The 19,374-nt window shown below is 55.3% G+C and overlaps 1 protein-coding gene across 6 annotated transcripts in view; it reads right to left on the bottom strand.

The window, feature by feature from the left end:
• itprid2 (ITPR interacting domain containing 2) overlaps nucleotides 1–4,762 on the bottom strand; it is a 228,667-nt gene extending 223,905 nt beyond the window's left edge. For 3 of the 6 annotated variants that reach the window (XM_072477574.1, XM_072477583.1, XM_072477575.1), the window contains exon 1: nucleotides 4,589–4,756. The gene's annotated coding sequence lies outside the window, so the exon portion shown is untranslated. Of the gene's footprint in view, nucleotides 1–47; nucleotides 913–4,588 lie in introns of those variants that run through there. The other 3 variants (XM_072477597.1, XM_072477590.1, XM_072477577.1) reach the window with 2 other exon arrangements.
• Between the last annotated feature and the right edge of the window lie 14,612 nt (nucleotides 4,763–19,374).

Below are 19,374 nucleotides of genomic sequence, written 5' to 3'. Positions count from 1 at the left end.
TCACAAAAAAAATCACCTTCTTCCACTTCCAAAGCTTTTAGCCCTACCTCAAAATGTGCTGCCACTGAAGACCTCATTCATGCCTTGGTCATCGCCAGGCTCGACCATTCCAATGCTTTCTCGTCAGCTTCTCATTCACCATATCTCATCAATTTTAGCCCAGCCAAATTTCTGGTTCTTATATCCTACCTCTCATCAAATCCCACTCACCAAACATGGTTATGGCCTTGTCAAAGACTCAAATTTAGTATCCTAATTTTGTGTTTAATTCCCTCATGGTTTCATCAGTCCCCATCTCTATAACCTTGACCAGCCTTACATACATGCACCTTCCCCAAAACATAGCTTTTCTCGAATGCCAGTCACGTGCTCTTTCGCTCTCTCTCTCTACCCCCAGCAGTTTTCTCTTACTATCTCCACTTTCCTTTTTTCTCCTATCCAGTTGTTTTCTTCCACCTCATTCCGGTTTCTCCTGGAATCCATTTGTCAGCTATCTTCTAATCCATCTTCACTGCCCAGTTTTTTTCTGCCCCTTTTCTCACTCTCATCTTCCTTTGTTCTTCCCAGTTTTTCCACACATTCACAATTCCAGTGGTCGCTCACTGATTCCCTTCAATTCCCTGTGCTTCCCTTACCTATGCTCCGAGTTCCCCAGGTTCCAATGTCCTCCAACTTTACAATCTTGTACATTCTGCTTGTACTCAATTTCCTTCTCTGCTGCCCAATTCTCTGTGTTTCATTCCTATCATGGTTTGTTTCCTATTCATTCTCCCTCAGCTTTCCAGTTTTACCCTCTTCACAGATATAACCTTTCTTTTCCTCAGTTTATTCTTCTGCAACATGTTATAATCTCCCATTGCCAGTTAGTTGCTGTCCAGTTTCTGGTTCTCTATCCTTCTTGTATTGCCCTCACTTATAACTTCCTGGTTCCTTTCCCTCGCCCAGGCACCCACATTCTCCCTTTCTCACACATTCTCTCTCTCTCTCTCCCTCCCTCTCACGCACACCCACGTTCCCCCTCCCTCTCACACACCCACATATTCTCTCTCCCCCTCCCTCTCACACACCCATGCTCCGTCTCCCTCTCTCCCTCTCCCCTCCTCTCCCCCTCTCCTACACACACTCGCACTCTCTCTCTCCCACACACTCTCTCTCCCTCCCCCACACACACTCTCTCCCTCCCCCACACACACTCTCTCCCTCCCCCACACACACTCTCTCCCTCCCCCACACACACTCTCTCCCTCCCCCACACACACTCTCTCCCTCCCCCACACACACTCTCTCCCTCCCCCACACACACTCTCTCCCTCCCCCACACACACTCTCTCCCTCCCCCACACACACTCTCTCCCTCCCCCACACACACTCTCTCCCTCCCCCACACACACTCTCTCCCTCCCCCACACACACTCTCTCCCTCCCCCACACACACTCTCTCCCTCCCCCACACACACTCTCTCCCTCCCCCACACACACTCTCTCCCTCCCCCACACACACTCTCTCCCTCCCCCACACACACTCTCTCCCTCCCCCACACACACTCTCTCCCTCCCCCACACACACTCTCTCCCTCCCCCACACACACTCTCTCCCTCCCCCACACACACTCTCTCCCTCCCCCACACACACTCTCTCCCTCCCCCACACACACTCTCTCCCTCCCCCACACACACTCTCTCCCTCCCCCACACACACTCTCTCCCTCCCCCACACACACTCTCTCCCTCCCCCACACACACTCTCTCCCTCCCCCACACACACTCTCTCCCTCCCCCACACACACTCTCTCCCTCCCCCACACACACTCTCTCCCTCCCCCACACACACTCTCTCCCTCCCCCACACACACTCTCTCCCTCCCCCACACACACTCTCTCCCTCCCCCACACACACTCTCTCCCTCCCCCACACACACTCTCTCCCTCCCCCACACACACTCTCTCCCTCACCCCCACACACTCTCTCCCTCACCCCCACACACTCTCTCCCTCACCCCCACACACTCTCTCCCTCACCCCCACACACTCTCTCCCTCACCCCCACACACTCTCTCCCTCCCCCCCACACACTCTCTCCCTCCCCCCACACACTCTCTCCCTCCCCCCCACACACTCTCTCCCTCCCCCCACACACTCTCTCCCTCCCCCCACACACTCTCTCCCTCCCCCCACACACTCTCTCCCTCCCCCCACACACTCTCTCCCTCCCCCCCACACACTCTCTCCCTCCCCCCCACACACTCTCTCCCTCCCCCCCACACACTCTCTCCCTCCCCCCCACACACTCTCTCCCTCCCCCCCACACACTCTCTCCCTCCCCCCCACACACTCTCTCCCTCCCCCCCACACACTCTCTCCCTCCCCCACACACACTCTCTCCCTCCCCCACACACACTCTCTCCCTCCCCCACACACACTCTCTCCCTCCCCCACACACACTCTCTCCCTCCCCCACACACACTCTCTCCCTCCCCCACACACACTCTCTCCCTCCCCCACACACACTCTCTCCCTCCCCCACACACACTCTCTCCCTCCCCCACACACACTCTCTCCCTCCCCCACACACACTCTCTCCCTCCCCCACACACACTCTCTCCCTCCCCCACACACACTCTCTCCCTCCCCCACACACACTCTCTCCCTCCCCCACACACACACTCTCTCCCTCCCCCACACACACACTCTCTCCCTCCCCCACACACACACTCTCTCCCTCCCCACACACACTCTCTCCCTCCCCCACACACACTCTCTCCCTCCCCCACACACACTCTCTCCCTCCCCCACACACACTCTCTCCCTCCCCCACACGGATTCTCTCCCTCTCCCACACGCATTCTCTCCCTCTCCCACACGCATTCTCTCCCTCTCCCACACGCATTCTCTCCCTCTCCCACACGCACTCTCTCCCACACACACACTCTCTCTCCCTCCCTCTCCCACACACAGACTCTCTCTCCCTCCCTCTCCAACACACACTCTCTCCCTCCCCCACACACACACTCTCTCCCTCCCCCACACACACTCCCTCTCCCTCACACACACACACTCCCTCTCCCTCACACACACTCCCTCTCCCTCACACACACTCCCTCTCCCTCACACACACACTCCCTCTCCCTCACACACACACACTTCCTCCCACTCCCTCACACACACACTCCCTCTCCCACACACACTCTCCTCCTCTCCCACACACGCACGATCTCTCCCTCTCCCACACACGCACGATCTCTCCCTCTCCCACACACACACACTCTCTCCCACACACACACACTCTCTCCCGCTCACACACACACTCACACACTCTCTCCCTCTCCCACACACACACCCTCTCCCTCTCCCCTCCTCTCCCACACACGCTCTCTCCCTCTCCCACACACACTCTTCTCCCTCTCCCACGCACTCTTCTCCCTCTCCCACACACACTCTTCTCCCTCTCCCCCACACACTCTCTCCCTCTCACACACACACTCTCTCCCTCTCACACACACACACGCTCTCTCCCTCTCCCACACACACGCTCTCTCCCTCTCCCACACACACGCTCTCTCCCTCTCCCACACACACGCTCTCTCCCTCTCCCACACACACTCTTCTCCCTCTCCCACACACACTCTTCTCCCTCTCCCACGCACTCTCTTCTCCCTCTCCCCCACACATTCTCTCCCTCTCACACACTCACTCTCTCCCTCTCACACACACACACGCTCTCTCCCTCTCCCACACACACGCTCTCTCCCTCTCCCACACACACGCTCTCTCCCTCTCCCACACACACACTCTCTCCCTCTCCCACACACACACATTCTCTCCCGCTCCCACACACACACATTCTCTCCCTCTCCCACACACACACACATTCTCTCCCTCTCCCACACACACACATTCTCTCCCTCTCCCACACACACACTCTCCCACACACTCTCTCCCTCTCCCACACACTCTCTCCCTCTCCCACACACTCTCTCCCTCTCCCACACACTCTCTCCCTCTCCCACACACTCTCTCCCTCTCCCACACACTCTCCTCCTCTCCCACACACACGCTCTCTCCCTCTCACACTCTTCTCCCTCTCCCACGCACACTCTTCTCCCTCTCCCACACACTCTCTCCCTCTCCCCCACACACACACACTCTCCCTCTCCCACACTCTCCTCCTCTCCCACACACACACACACTCTTCTCCCTCTCCCACGCACACTTCTCCCTCTCCCACACACACACTCTCTCCCTCTCACACACACACACACACACTCTCTCCCTCTCACACACACACACACACTCTCTCCTTCTCCCCCACTCCCTCTCCCTCTCACACATTCTCCCTCCTCTCACACATTCTCTCTCTCCCTCTCACATTTTCTCTTTCTCGCTTACACTTTCTCTCCCTCGCTCTCACACATATACTTTCTCTCTCTCTCACACACACACTTTCTCTCTCACACAAACTTTCCCTCAATCTCGCGCGCACTTTTCTTTCGGTCAGTTCAATCTCAGTAGCTCCAGTCGAGAACCTGTTCACACACAATCCATTCGGTTGCAAATAACAAACGAAAGAGGGAAAATGCTAACACCCTACCACATCTGCCGTGTCTGCGTCTTTGGTGAAAAAGTCACAATCGAATAGTCTAAAACTTGCCCAACTTATCAGAGTACTTCCGCTTCCGCTGTTTTTCTCAGTAAACACTCCCTGAAACGATTCTTTCCCGATGCAGCAGCGCTCGCAACTCCGACCCTCCAGCAACACCAACCCTCCAGCAACCCTGCAGAAACTCCAGCAGACCCGACCCTGCAGCAGCTCCAATCCTTAGCAACTCCAGTAGCCCTAATCCTGCAGCAGCTCCAGCAGTTCTAATCCTGCAGCAACTCTAGCAGCCCTGATCCTGCAGCAACTCCAGCAGCTCTGACCCTGTAGCAACTCCAGCAGCACTGACCCTGCAGCAGCCCTAATCCTGCAGCAACTCCAGCAGCTCTGACCCTGTAGCAACTCCAGCAGCACTGACCCTGCAGCAGCCCTAATCCTGCAGCAACTCTAGCAGCCCTGATCCTGCAGCAACTCCAGCAGCTCTGACCCTGTAGCAACTCCAGCAGCACTGACCCTGCAGCAGCCCTGACCCTGCAGCAACTCCAGCAGCTCTGACCGTGTAGCAACTCCAGCATCCCTGACCCTGCAGCAGCTCCAGCAGCCCTGACCCTGCAGCAACTCCAGCAGCCCTGACCCTGCAGCAGCTCCAGCAGCCCCGACCCTGCAGCAGCTCCAGCAGCCCTGACCCTGCAGCAAATCCAGCAGCCCTGACCCTGCAGCCACTCCAGCAGCCCTGACATTGCAGCAACTCCAGCAGCACCGACCCTGCAGCAACTCCAGCAGCCCTAATCCTTAGCAACTCCAGCAGCCCTAATCCTGCAGCAGCTCCAGCAATTCTAATCCTGCAGCAACACCAGCATCCCGAATCCTGCAACAGCTCCAGCAGCCCTAGTCCTGCAGCAACTCCAGCCGCCCCGGCCCTGCAGCAACCCCAGCAGCTCTGGCCCTGCAGCAACTCCAGCATCCCTGACGCTGCAGCAACTCCAGCATCCCTGATGCTGCAGCAACTCCAGCAGCCCTGACTCTGCAGCAACTCCAGCAGCCCCGACACTCCAGAAACACCTGCATCAGTAATCCTGCAGCAACTCCAGCAGCCCTGACCCTGCAGCAGTTCCAGCAGCCCTGGCCCTGCAGCAACACCAGCAGCCCTGACCCAGCAGCAACTCCAGCAGCCCTAATCCTGAGCAACTCCAGCAGCACTGACCCTGCAGCAAATCCAGCAGCCCTGACCCAGCAGCAACTCCAGCAGCCCTAACCCTGAGCAACTCCAGCAGCCCTGACCCAGCAGCAACTCCAGCAGCCCTAATCCTGCAGCAGATCCAGCAGTTCTAATCCTGCAGCAACTCCAGCAGCCCTAATCCTGCAGCAACTCCAGCAGCCCCAACCCTGCAGCAACTCCAGCAGCTCTGACTTTGCAAATCTAGCAGCCGTGACCCTCCGGCAACACCAGCAGCCCTGACCCTGCAGCAACTCCACCAGCCCTAATCCTGCAGCAACTCCAGCAGCCCTGACCCTGCAGCAACTCCAGCAGTCCTGACCCTGCAGCAACTCCAGCAGCCCCGAACCTGCAGCAACTCCAGCAGCCCTAATCCTGAAGCAACTCCAGCAGCCCTAATCCTGCAGAAACTCCAGCAGCCCTAATCCTGCAGCAACTCCAGCAGCCCTGACCCCGCAGCAACTCCAGCAGTCCTAATCCTGCAGCAACTCCAGCAGCCACGACCCTGCAACTCCAGCAGCCGCGACCCTCCAGCAACACCAGCATCCCTAATCCTGCAGCAACTCCAGCAGCCCTGACCCTGCAGCAACTTCAGCAGCCCTAATCCTGCAGCAACCCCAGCAGCAAATCCTGCATCCCTAATCCTGCAGCAACTCCAGCAGTCGTGACCCTCCAGCAACACCAGCAGCCGTGACCCTGCAGCAACCCCACCAGCCCTAATCCTGCAGCAACTCCAGCAGCCCTGACCCAGCAGCAACTCCAGCAGCCCATATCCTGCAACAGCTCCAGCAGCCCTAATCCTGCAGCAACCCCAGCAGCAAATCCTGCATCCCTAATCCTGCAGCAACTCCATCAGTCGTGACCCTCCAGCAACACCAGCAGCCCTGACCCAGCAGCAACTCCAGCAGCCCCGACCCTCCAGCAACACCAGCATCCCTAATCCTGCAACAGCTCCAGCAGCCCTAGTCCTGCAGCAACTCCAGCCACCCCGGCCCTGCAGCAACTCCAGCAGCTCTGGCCCTGCAGCAACTCCAGCATCCCTGACGCTGCAGCAACTCCAGCATCCCTGACGCTGCAGCAACTCCAGCATCCCTGACGCTGCAGCAACTCCAGCAGCCCTGACTCTGCAGCAACTCCAGCAGCCCTGGCCCTGCAGCAACTCCAGCAGCCCTGACCCTGCAGCAGCTCCAGCAGCCCTGACCCAGCAGCAACCCCAGCAGCCCTGACCCAGCAGGAACTCCAGCAGCCCTAATCCTGAGCAACTCCAGCAGCACTGACCCTGCAGCAACTCCAGCAGCCCTGACCCAGCAGCAACTCCAGCAGCCCTAATCCTGAGCAACTCCAGCAGCCCTGACCCAGCAGCAACTCCAGCAGCCCTAATCCTGCAGCAGCTCCAGCAGTTCTAATCCTGCAGCAACTCCAGCAGCCCCAGCCCTGCAGCAACTCCAGCAGCCCTGACTTTGCAAATCTAGCAGCCGTGACCCTCCAGCAACACCAGCAGCCCTGACCCTGCAGCAACTCCACCAGCCCTAATCCTGCAGCAACTCCAGCAGCTCTGACCCAGCAGCAACTCCAGCAGCCCTAATCCTGCAGCAGCTCCAGCAGCCCTAATCTGCAGCAACACCAGCAGCCCTAATCCTGCAGCAACTCCAGCAGCCCTGACCCTGCAGCAACTCCAGCAGTCCTGACCCTGCAGCAACTCCAGCAGTCCTGACCCTGCAGCAACTCCAGCAGCCCCGAACCTGCAGCAACTCCAGCAGCCCTAATCCTGCAGCAACTCCAGCAGCCCTAATCCTGCAGAAACTCCAGCAGCCTTAATCCTGCAGCAACTCCAGCAGCCCTGACCCCGCAGCAACTCCAGCAGTCCTAATCCTGCAGCAACTCCAGCAGCCCCGAACCTGCAGCAACTCCAGCAGCCCTAATCCTGCAGCAACTCCAGCAGCCCTACTCCTGCAGAAACTCCAGCAGCCCTAATCCTGCAGCAACTCCAGCAGCCGTGACCACGCAGCAACTCCAGCAGCCCTAATCCTGCAGCAACTCCAGCAGCCCTGACCGTGCAGCAACTCCTGCAGCCCAAATCCTGCAGCAGCCCCAGCAGCAAATCCTGCATCCCTAATCCTGCAGCAACTCCAGCAGTCGTGACCCTCCAGAAACACCAGCAGCCGTGACCCTGCAGCAACCCCACCAGCCCTAATCCTGCAGCAACTCCAGCAGCCCTGACCCAGCAGCAACTCCAGCAGCCCATATCCTGCAGCAGCTCCAGCAGCCCTAATCCTGCAGCAACTCCAGCAGCCCATACCCTGCAGCAACTCCAGCAGCTCCATCCCTGCAGAAACTGCAGCAGCCCTAATCCTGCAGAAACTCGAGCAGCCCTGAGACTGCAGCAATTCCAGCAGCCCTAATCCTGCAGCAACCCCAGCAGCCCTGACCCTGCAGCAACTCCAGCAGCCCCGACCCTGCAGCAACTCCAGCAGCCCTAATCCTGAGCAACTCCAGCAGCCCTGACCCAGCAGCAACTCCAGCAGCCCTGACCCAGCAGCAACTCCAGCAGCCCTAATCCTGCAGCAGCTCCAGCAGTTCTAATCCTGCAGCAACTCCAGCAGCCCTAATCCTGCAGCAACTCCAGCAGCCCCAACCCTGCAGCAACTCCAGCAGCCCTGACTCTGCAAATCTAGCAGCCGTGACCCTCCAGCAACACCAGCAGCCCTGACCCTGCAGCAACTCCACCAGCCTAATCCTGCAGCAACTCCAGCAGCCCTGACCCAGCAGCAACTCCAGCAGCCCTAATCCTGCAGCAGCTCCAACAGCCCTAATCCTGCAGCAACACCAGCAGCCCTAATCCTGCAGCAACTCCAGCAGCCCTGACCCTGCAGCAACTCCAGCAGTCCTGACCCTGCAGCAACTCCAGCAGCCCTAATCATGCAGCAACACTAGCAGCCCTGACCCTGCAGCACCTCCAGCAGCCCTGACATTGCTGCAACTCCAGCAGCCCCGACCCTGCAGCAACTCCAGCAGCCCCGAACCTGCAGCAACTCCAGCAGCCCTAATCCTGCAGCAACTCCAGCAGCCCTAGTCCTGCAGCAACTCCAGCAGCCCTGACCCCGCAGCAACTCCAGCAGTCCTAATCCTGCAGCAACTCCAGCAGCCACGACCCTGCAACTCCAGCAGCCGCTACCCTCCAGCAACACCAGCATCCCTAATCCTGCAGCAACTCCAGCAGCCCTGACCCTGCAGCAACTCCAGCAGCCCTAATCCTGCAGCAACCCCAGCAGCAAATCCTGCTTCCCTAATCCTGCAGCAACTCCACCAGTTGTGACCCTCCAGCAACACCAGCAACCGTGACCCTGCAGCAACTCCACCAGCCCTAATCCTGCAGCAACTCCAGCAGCCCTGACCCTGCAGCAACTCCAGCAGCTCCATCCCTGCAGAAACCCCAGCAGCCCTAATCCTGCAGAAACTCGAGCAGCCCTGAGACTGCAGCAATTCCAGCAGCCCTAATCCTGCAGCAACCCCAGCAGCCCTGACCCTGCAGCAACCCCAGCAGCCCCGACCCTGCAGCAACTCCAGCAGCCCTAATCCTGAGCAGCTCCAGCAGCCCTGACCCAGCAGCAACTCCAGCAGCCCTGACCCAGCAGCAGCTCCAGCAGCCCTAATCCTGCAGCAGCTCCAGCAGTTCTAATCCTGCAGCAACTCCAGCAGCCCTAATCCTGCAGCAACTCCAGCAGCCCCAACCCTGCAGCAACTCCAGCAGCCCTGACTCTGCAAATCTAGCAGCCGTGACCCTCCAGCACCACCAGCAGCCCTGACCCTGCAGCAACTCCACCAGCCTAATCCTGCAGCAACTCCAGCAGCCCTGACCCAGCAGCAACTCCAGCAGCCCTAATCCTGCAGCAGCTCCAACAGCCCTAATCCTGCAGCAACCCCAGCAGCCCTAATGCTGCAGCAACTCCAGCAGCCCTGACCCTGCAGCAACTCCAGCAGTCCTGACCCTGCAGCAACTCCAGCAGCCCTAATCTTGCAGCAACACTAGCAGCCCTGACCCTGCAGCACCTCCAGCAGCCCTGACATTGCAGCAACTCCAGCAGCCCCGACCCTGCAGCAACTCCAGCAGCCCCGAACCTGCAGCAACTCCAGCAGCACCGAACCTGCAGCAACTCCAGCAGCCCCGAACCTGCAGCAACTCCAGCAGCCCCGAACCTGCAGCAACTCCAGCAGCCCTTATCCTGCAGCAACTCCAGCAGCCCTAATCCTGCAGGAACTCCAGCAGTCCTAATCCTGCAGCAACTCCAGCAGCCACGACCCTGCAACTCCAGCAGCCGCTACCCTCCAGCAACATCAGCATCCCTAATCCTGCAGCAACTCCAGCAGCCCTGACCCTGCAGCAACTCCAGCAGCCCTAATCCTGCAGCAACCACAGCAGCAAATCCTGCATCCCTAATCCTGCAGCAATTCCAGCAGTTGTGACCCTCCAGCAACACCAGCAGCCGTGACCCTGCAGCAACTCCACCAGCCCTAATCCTGCAGCAACTCCAGCAGCCCTGACCCAGCAGCAACTCCAGCAGCCCATATCCTGCAGCAGCTCCTGCAGCCCTAATCCTGCAGCAACTCCAGCAGCCCATACCCTGCAGCAACTCCAGCATCTCCGTCCCTGCAGCAACTTCAGCAGCCCTAATCCTGCAGAAACTCGAGCAGCCCTGACACTGCAGCAATTCCAGCAGCCCCGACCCTGCAGCAACTCCAGCAGCCCCGACCCTGCAGCAACTCCAGCAGCCCTGACCCTCCAGCAACTCCAACAGGCCCAAACCTGCAGCAATCCCCAAACCCTGAGATATTTGGAACTTGGGTCAAGAAATTAGATCGAAGAATTGGTGATTAAACAGACTGAGGAGAAAAACAATTGATAGCATGGTGTCAGTGGGCTATAGCTCACATCAGGCCGAGTTACATTGTCCCAGTCAGATTTAAACTCGTTAGTGGGAATACACAGGATGCCCCAGATCCGTTGTCCTTCGGTACACTCCTGCCTGACCAGCCAATAATCCATTACAAAATCTGATAGTTTCCTTGTATGTCAATGCGAGGTTAGTTGCATAGCAATAGCATGTCTGTTCTTTTGTATAAATGGGAGTCGGCAATCAATCAACGAACATAATGATTATAGGTACAAATCTGAAAACCCCAGAGAACCCTTGTTTGAGGAGCTGCGTGGAGCTTAGAGAGAGAGAGAAAAAGTATCCTGTTTTGAACAGGTAGAGGGAGAAGGCTTTGGAAATAGACCGCGAGATGTTATGAAAGTTGCCACTGAGGCAGGCTTTGGAAAAAGGTTCTGAATGACTGTCCCTAACAGAAGAAAATTAGCTTCGTAAATGCAGGTACTGCCTTTATCTGCCTATGTAAGTGGCATGAACAGAGAACAAAGAAATGTACAGCACAGGAACAGGCCCTTCGGCCCTCCAAGCCCGTGCCGACCATGCTGCCCAACTAAACTACAATCTTCTACACTTCCTGGGTCCGTATCCTTCTATTCCCATCCTATTCATATATTTGTCAAGATGCCCCTTAAATGTCCCTATCGTCCCTGCTTCCACTACCTCCTCCGGCAGCGAGTTCCAGGCACCCACAACCCTCTGCGTAAAAAACTTGCCTCGTAAATCTACTCTAAACCTTGCCCCTCTCACCTTAAACCTATGCCCCCTAGTAATTGACCCCTCTACCCTGGGGAAAAGCCTCTGACTATCCACTCTGTCTATGCCCCTCATAATTTTGTATACCTCTATCAGGTCTCCCCTCAACCTCCTTCGTTCCAGTGAGAACAAACCGAGTTTATTCAATCGCTCCTCATAGCTAATGCCCTCCATACCAGGCAACATTCTGGTAAATCTCTTCTGCACCCTCTCTAAAGCCTCCACATCCTTCTGGTAGTGTGGCGACCAGAATTGAACACTATACTCCAAGTGTGGCCTAACTAAGGTTCTATACAGCTGCCAATTCTTATACTCAATGCCCCGGCCAATGAAGGCAAGCATGCCGTATGCCTTCTTGACTACCTTCTCCACCTGTGTTGCCCCTTTCAATGACCTATGGACCTGTACTCCGAGATCTCTTTGACTTTCAATACTCTTGAGGGTTCTACCATTCACTGTATATGCCCTACCTGCATTAGACCTTCCAAAATGCATTACCTCACATTTGTCCGGATTAAACTCCATCTGCCATCTCTCCGCCCAAATCTCCAGACAATCTAAATCCTGCTGTATCCTCCGACAGTCCTCATCGCTATCCGCAATTCCACCAACCTTTGTGTCGTCTGCAAACTTACTAATCAGACCAGTTACATTTTCCTCCAAATCATTTATATATACTACAAAGAGCAAAGGTCCCAGCACTGATCCCTGTGGAACACTACTGTTCACAGCCCTCCAATTAGAAAAGCATCCCTCCATTGCTACTCTCTGCCTTCTATGGCCTAGCCAGTTCTGTATCCACCTTGCCAGCTCACCCCTGATCCCGTGTGACTTCACCTTTTGTACTAGTCTACCATGAGGGACCTTGTCAAAGGCCTTACTGAAGTCCATATAGACAACATCTACTGCCCTACCTGCATCAATCATCTTAGTGACCTCCTCGAAAAACTCTATCAAGTTAATGAGACACGACCTCCCCTTCACAAAACCGTGCTGCCTCTCACTAATACGTCCATTTGCTTCCAAATGGGAGTAGATCCTGTCTCGAAGAATTCTCTCCAGTAATTTCCCTACCACTGAAGTAAGGCTCACCGGCCTGTAGTTCCCGGGATTATCCTTGCTACCCTTCTTAAACAGAGGAACAACATTGGCTATTCTCCAGTCCTCCGGGACATCCCCTGAAGACAGCGAGGATCCAAAGAATTCTGTCAAGGCCTCAGCAATTTCCTCTCCAGCCTCCTTCAGTATTCTGGGGTAGATCCCATCAGGCCCTGGGGACTTATCTACCTTAATATTTTTTAAGACACCCAACACCTCGTCTTTTTGGATCACAATGTGACCCAGGCTATCTACACCCCCTTCTCCAGACTCAACATCTACCAATTCCTTCTCTTTGGTGAATACTGATGCAAAGTATTCATTTAGTACCTCGCCCATTTCCTCTGGCTCCACACATAGATTCCCTTGCCTATCCTTCAGTGGGCCAACCCTTTCCCTGGCTACCCTCTTGCTTTTTATGTACGTGTAAAAAGCCTTGGGATTTTCCTTAACCCTATTTGCCAATGACTTTTCGTGACCCCTTCTAGCCCTCCTGACTCCTTGCTTAAGTTCCTTCCTACTTTCCTTATATTCCACGCAGGCTTCATCTGTTCCCAGCCTTTTAGCCCTGACAAATGCCTCCTTTTTCTTTTTGACGAGGCCTACAATATCACTCGTCATCCAAGGTTCCCGAAAATTGCCGTATTTATCTTTCTTCCTCACAGGAACATGCCGGTCCTGTATTCCTTTCAACTGCCACTTGAAAGCCTCCCACATGTCAGATGTTGATTTGCCCTCAAACATCCGCCCCCAATCTATGTTCTTCAGTTCCCGCCTAATATTGTTATAATTAGCCTTCCCCCAATTTAGCACATTCATCCTCGGACCACTCTTATCCTTGTCCACCAGTACTTTAAAACTTACTGAATTGTGGTCACTGTTACCGAAATGCTCCCCTACTGAAACACCTACCATCTGGCCGGGCTCATTCCCCAATACCAGGTCCAGTACCGCCCCTTCCCTAGTTGGACTGTCTACATATTGTTTTAAGAAGCCCTCCTGGATGCTCCTTACAAACTCCGCCCCGTCTAAGCCACTGGCACTAAGTGAGTCCCAGTCAATATTGGGGAAGTTGAAGTCTCCCATCACCACAACCCTGTTGTTTTTACTCTTTTCCAAAATCTGTCTACCTATCTGCTCCTCTATCTCCCGCTGGCTGTTGGGAGGCCTGTAGTATACCCCCAACATTGTGACTGCACCCTTCTTATTCCTGATCTCTACCCATATAGCCTCACTGCCCTCTGAGGTGTCCTCTCGCAGTACAGCTGTGATATTCTCCCGAACAAGTAGCGCAACTCCACCTCCCCTTTTACATCCCCCTCTATCCCGCCTGAAACATCTAAATCCTGGAACGTTTAGCTGCCAATCCTGCCCTTCCCTCAACCAGGTCTCTGTAATGGCAACAACATCATAGTTCCAAGTACTAATCCAAGCTCTAAGTTCATCTGCCTTACCCGTAATGCTCCTTGCATTAAAACATATGCACTTCAGGCCACCAGACCCGCTGTGTTCAGCAACTTCTCCCCGTCTGCTCTGCCTCAGAGCCACACTGTCCCTATTCCCTAGTTCTCCCTCAATGCTCTCACCTTCTGACCTATTGCTCCCGTGCCCACCCCCCTGCCATACTAGTTTAAACCCTCCCGTGTGACACTAGCAAACCTCGCGGCCAGGATATTTATGCCTCTCCGGTTTAGATGCAACCCGTCCTTCTTATACAGGTCACACCTGCCCCGGAAGAGCTCCCAGTGGTCCAGATAATGGAAACCCTCCCTCCTACACCAGCTGTTTAGCCACGTGTTTATCTGCTCTATCTTCCTATTTCTAGCCTCACTGGCACGTGGCACAGGGTGTAATCCCGAGATTACAACCCTCGAGGTCCTGTCTTTTAACTTTCTGCCTAGCTCCCTGAACTCCTGCTGCAGGACCTCATGCCCCTTCCTGCCTATGTCGTTAGTACCAATATGTACAACGACCTCTGCCTGTTTGCCCTCCCCCTTCAGGATGCCCTCTACCCATTCGGAGACATCCTGGACCCTGGCACCAGGGAGGCAACATACCATCCTGGAGTCTCGTTCACGTCCACAGAAGCGCCTATCTGTGCCCCTGACTATAGAGTCCCCTATTACTATTACTCTTCTGCGCTTTGACCCTCCCTTCTGAACATCAGAGCCAGCCGTGGTGCCACTGCTCTGGCTGCTGCTGTTTTCCCCTGATAGGCTAACCCCCCAACAGTATCCAAAGGGGTATATCTGTTCGAGAGGGGGACAACCACAGGGGATTCCTGCACTGACTGCCTGCCCTTTCTGGTGGTCACCCATTTCTCTGCCTGCACCTTGGGTGTGACCACATTTACATAACTGCGATCTATGACGCTTTCCGCCACCTGCATGCTCCTAAGTGCATCCAATTGCTGCTCCAACCGAACCATGCGGTCTGTGAGGAGCTCCAGTTGGGTGCACTTTCTGCAGATGAAGCCATCCGGGACGCTGGAAGCCTCCCGGACCTGCCACATCTCACAGTCAGAGCACAGCACCCCTCTAACTGACATTGCGTCAATTAATTAAAATTAAAATTAAAATTTGTCTTTTTTTTTTCAATATTTTTAAAAAAATTTCAAAGTTACTGTCAACTATCTGTTTCCTAGCACTAGATTTCTAATAGAAATCTGAGAGCTGCATGTTCTGCTAAAGTGTTGATTAATGGGAACTAGTGTGTTAGGATTAAGAAACTACATATCTGCTATTGTTGAATTTAAAAGTTTAAATATTGTTTTATTTTCCTTTGTCTTAATAAAGTTTGTTTATAAAATAAACAAGCTCTATTTCTCATATTATCACTCATGGAATAAATCAATCTTTCCGCACTGTCTTAAAACTTAAAAGTTATGGGGCGGAATTCTCCCCCCCCCACACCAGGTGGGAGAATCGCCGGGGCGCCGCGCAAGTCACGCCACGTCGCCCCGGCACCCGCACACGATTCTCCCAACCCCCCAATCCGACGTGGTGAGAATCATGGCTGGCCACTGGGAGAACCGCCGCTCGTCGTTTGTAACGGGCGAGCAGCAATTCTCCGGCCCGGATGGGCCGAGCGGCCTGCCCAACACGATGGCTTCCCACCGGCGCCATCCACACCTGGTCGCTGCCGGCGGGAACAGTGCAGGAACGCTGGGGGGGTTGCCTGTGGGGGGAGGAGGGGGGGTTTCTGCAGCGGGGACGGTCTGAAATGGGGTCTGGGCCGCGATCGGTGCCCACCGATCGGCAGGCCAGCCTCTTTGAAGGAGGACCTCCTTTCCTCCGCCGCCCCGCAAGATACATCCGACATCTTCTTGTGGGACGGCCTCGGGGAGGACGGCAACCGCGCATGCGCGTGTTGGCACTGGCCAACCCGCACATGCACGGGTGACGTCATTTACGCGGCGCCGCTTTTACGCGGCACCAAGGCCCGGCACGCGTAAATGACGCGACGCCGCTCCTAGCCCCCGGGGGGCGGGAGAATAGGGGGCTAGGAGTGGCCACCGACGCCGGAGTGAAACACTCTGGTTTTCACTCCAACGTTGGGACTTAGTCTCCCGATGGGAGAATTGCGCCCCTTGTTCTGGTTCAGTGTCTTAACCATTCTCCCATATCCGGGATATTTTTGCGAATAATTCTTGGTTTAGCTTGGGGTTATCGAACTTAAAGACAGTGTATATGTGCGGATCGATTGCATTTTTTCCTGATTTGAAATGTGGAATAAGGAGTGACTGGGGGAGCCCTTGCAGTTGCAAAATATGTCCTGGGGGTGGAGAAATCACTCTGGAGGATTTACAAGGAGAATCGAAAATTAAGGGTGTAAGTCTCTGGACAAATTTCTTTTCTTTTTTTAAATATTTTTTTTATTCTCCTCTTTTTTCACATTTTCTCCCAAATTTACACCCAACAATAAACAATAATCAGGAACAAATGTAATGTCAATCCCCATATAAATAACGTCGATCCCATCCTCACACCAAACCCCAGACATTGGCCCGCATGTTGACATAAACAAATGACAAAGAGGAATCAGGAATCACTCATAGTCAACATTAACACTTACAGTCCCCCTCCCCCAACCCTCCCCAGCACCCCACTAATGTTCGATGTGATCCAATTCTCGAAAGTGCATAATGAATAGCATACATGAATTGTAGAACCCCTCCATCCTTCCCCCCCAGTTCAAATTTTTAAGCGTTAAGAATTCCAGCAGGTCCCGCCACCATGCCAGGGCACATCCGCCTTCAGGCGATCAACGAGGCGAAGGCTACAGCATCTGCCTCCATGCCTGTTTCCAACCCTGGCTGGTCCGACACCCCGAATATGGCCTCCCGAATGCCTGGGTCCAGTTTCATGTGCACCACTTTAGAGATTACCCTAAACACCTCCTTCCAGTAATCCTCCAGCTTTGGACAGGACCAAAACATATGAACGTCTCTGGACAAATTTCTAAGTGTGGCACCGAGCGGGAATTGCCACGAACTTCCCAGCGAGGCCAGCAATGCAATTCAACTTAATTGGTCCACTTAACAAGGTCTCATGGGCTTCTCGCCGCTGGGTCCCAGTCTGATGCAGAGCCTCTGGAAGGGGGTCACACGGAGACAATAGGGAGCAGCCGGGACTTTAACTGGGACATGTCAGCATCACCCCAGCAGATCCATAGCCGCTTGGATGAGTCCCAGAGGTTAGGGCCGTAGGTGCTGGTGCTGGCAATGAATAACACTGAGGCCAACATTGCTAGGGTGGCGACCGCAGTGTAAAGCCTGGTGCTGGCACCATGAGTGATGGTGTCCAAGACGTCGCACAGTCGGCGACGGCCATGGCTGAGAGTCTTGGCAGAATGACCACCTCGCTGGGGGATGTCACCCAGTACCAGGCCGACCTTGATGAGGTTCTGCGGTACATGTCCCGCTCTGAGACGGGCAAGGCCGAGGCGCTGCGGAGCATGTCCCAGTCGCTGGTGGGCATTGCCGAGGTGTTGCGGAGCATGTCCCAGTCGCTGGTGGGCATTGCAGAGGCGCTGCAGAACTTGTCCCAGTCACTGAGGGCGTCAACATAATGATGCGCACTATGGGAGCTACCAGGGCTGGCAGAGCCAGATCATTTAAGAGCAGCCGGAGCTTGAACCAACAACTCCTGCAGCCCTGAACTTGCAGCAACTCCAGCAGCTGCTCCAGCCGTGACCCAGCGGTAGCCCTAGCCCTGCAGATGCCCTGACCCAGCAGCAGTTTCAGCAGCCGTGACCCAGCAGCACTCCAGCAGCTGCTCCAGCCGTGACACAGCAGTAGCACCAGCAGCCCTAGTCCTGCAGCAGCTCCAGTAGTCCTGACACTGCAGCAGCTCCAGCAGGAGCTCCAGCAGCCGTGATGCTGCAGCAGCTCCTGCAGCAGTTCCAGCAGCCCTGACCCTGCAGCAGCTCCAGCAGGAGCTCCAGCAGCCGTGACCCTGCAGCAGCTCCTGCAGCAGTTCCAGCAGCCCTGACCCTGCAGCAGCTCCAGCAGGAGCTCCAGCAGCCGTGACCCTGCAGCAGCTCCTGCAGCAGTTTCAGCAGCCCAGATCCTGCAGCAGCCCTGACCCTGCACCAGCTCCAGCAGCTCTGATCCTGCAGCAGCTCCAGCAGCCCTGACCCTGCAGCAACTCCAGCAGCCCTAACCCTGCAGCAGTTCCAGCAGCCCTGACCCTGCAGCAGTTCCAGCAGCCCTGAACCTCCAGCAGTTCCAGCAGCCCTGATCCTCCAGCAGTTCCAGCAGCCCTGATCCTGCGGCAGTTCCAGCAGCCCTGATCCTGCAGCAGCCCTCATCCTGCGGCAGTTCCAGCAGCCCTGATCCTGCGGCAGTTCCAGCAGCCCTGATCCTGCAGCAGCTCCAGCAGCCCTGATCCTGCAGCAGTTCCAGCAGCCCTGATCCTGCAGCAGTTCCAGCAGCCCTGACCTGCAGCAGTTGCAGCAGCAGCTCCAGCAGCCCAGATCCTGTCGCGACTCCAGCAGCCCTAATCCTGCAGCAACTCCAGCAGCCCAGACCGTGCAGCGACTCCAGCAGCCCAGATCCTGCAGTGATTCCAGCAGCCCAGACCCTGCAGCGACTCCAGCAGCCCAGATCCTGCAGTGACTCCAGCAGAGGCTCCAGCAGCCCAGACCCTGCAGCGACTCCAGCAGAGGCTCCAGCAGCCCAGACCCTGCATCATTTCCAACCTCAGTCCAAGCTCTGAGCGCCAGCCCTCTCTCTAATATTGACCCAGTCGCTGATCTGCAGGACTCAAGGCTGGTGCAGTTATTCTAAATTTCTTGCTATGATTTTGAAAGTTATTGGCGACGGACATTGTTTACCTTCAAATCCAATCTTTTTTTATGTTCCGTGCGTTCGACGGGAACAAAAGATTTGGCGTTTATTTAGTGAATTGAAAACACCCACCCAAATAATGATTCGATTCTTAAAAAGATGGGATCAGCAAGGACAGATTCTGTCCTGGGGATAGTATGTGAGAGGGGAGGTAAACCCAGCGAGCAATATAGAAGAGATATGTTGAAATGTGAATCATATGAGTTTATTTCCATGAGTTACACACAATTCCAGCAGATTAATTGTTACTGGCTAAGTGGTGATTACTAAATTCTGTGTGTCGGTAGTTACATTACTGTTGCGTTGGTGGCTGTCAGTGGTTCGAATTTGATTTCCTTTCTCAGCTTTTGCTCTGAAGAAGGTGGCGAATCAGTGAATATATTAAAACAGGAAAGGTCAACTGAGCAAGATCAAAGCGTGTGTGTGCTCGGCA

The sequence above is a fragment of the Scyliorhinus torazame genome, chromosome 2, assembly GCF_047496885.1.
Source record: "Scyliorhinus torazame isolate Kashiwa2021f chromosome 2, sScyTor2.1, whole genome shotgun sequence".
Taxonomy (NCBI): Eukaryota; Metazoa; Chordata; class Chondrichthyes; order Carcharhiniformes; family Scyliorhinidae; genus Scyliorhinus; species Scyliorhinus torazame.
The sequence above is the reverse complement of the archived record's forward strand: the minus strand, read 5'-3'. Positions and strand labels throughout refer to the sequence as shown.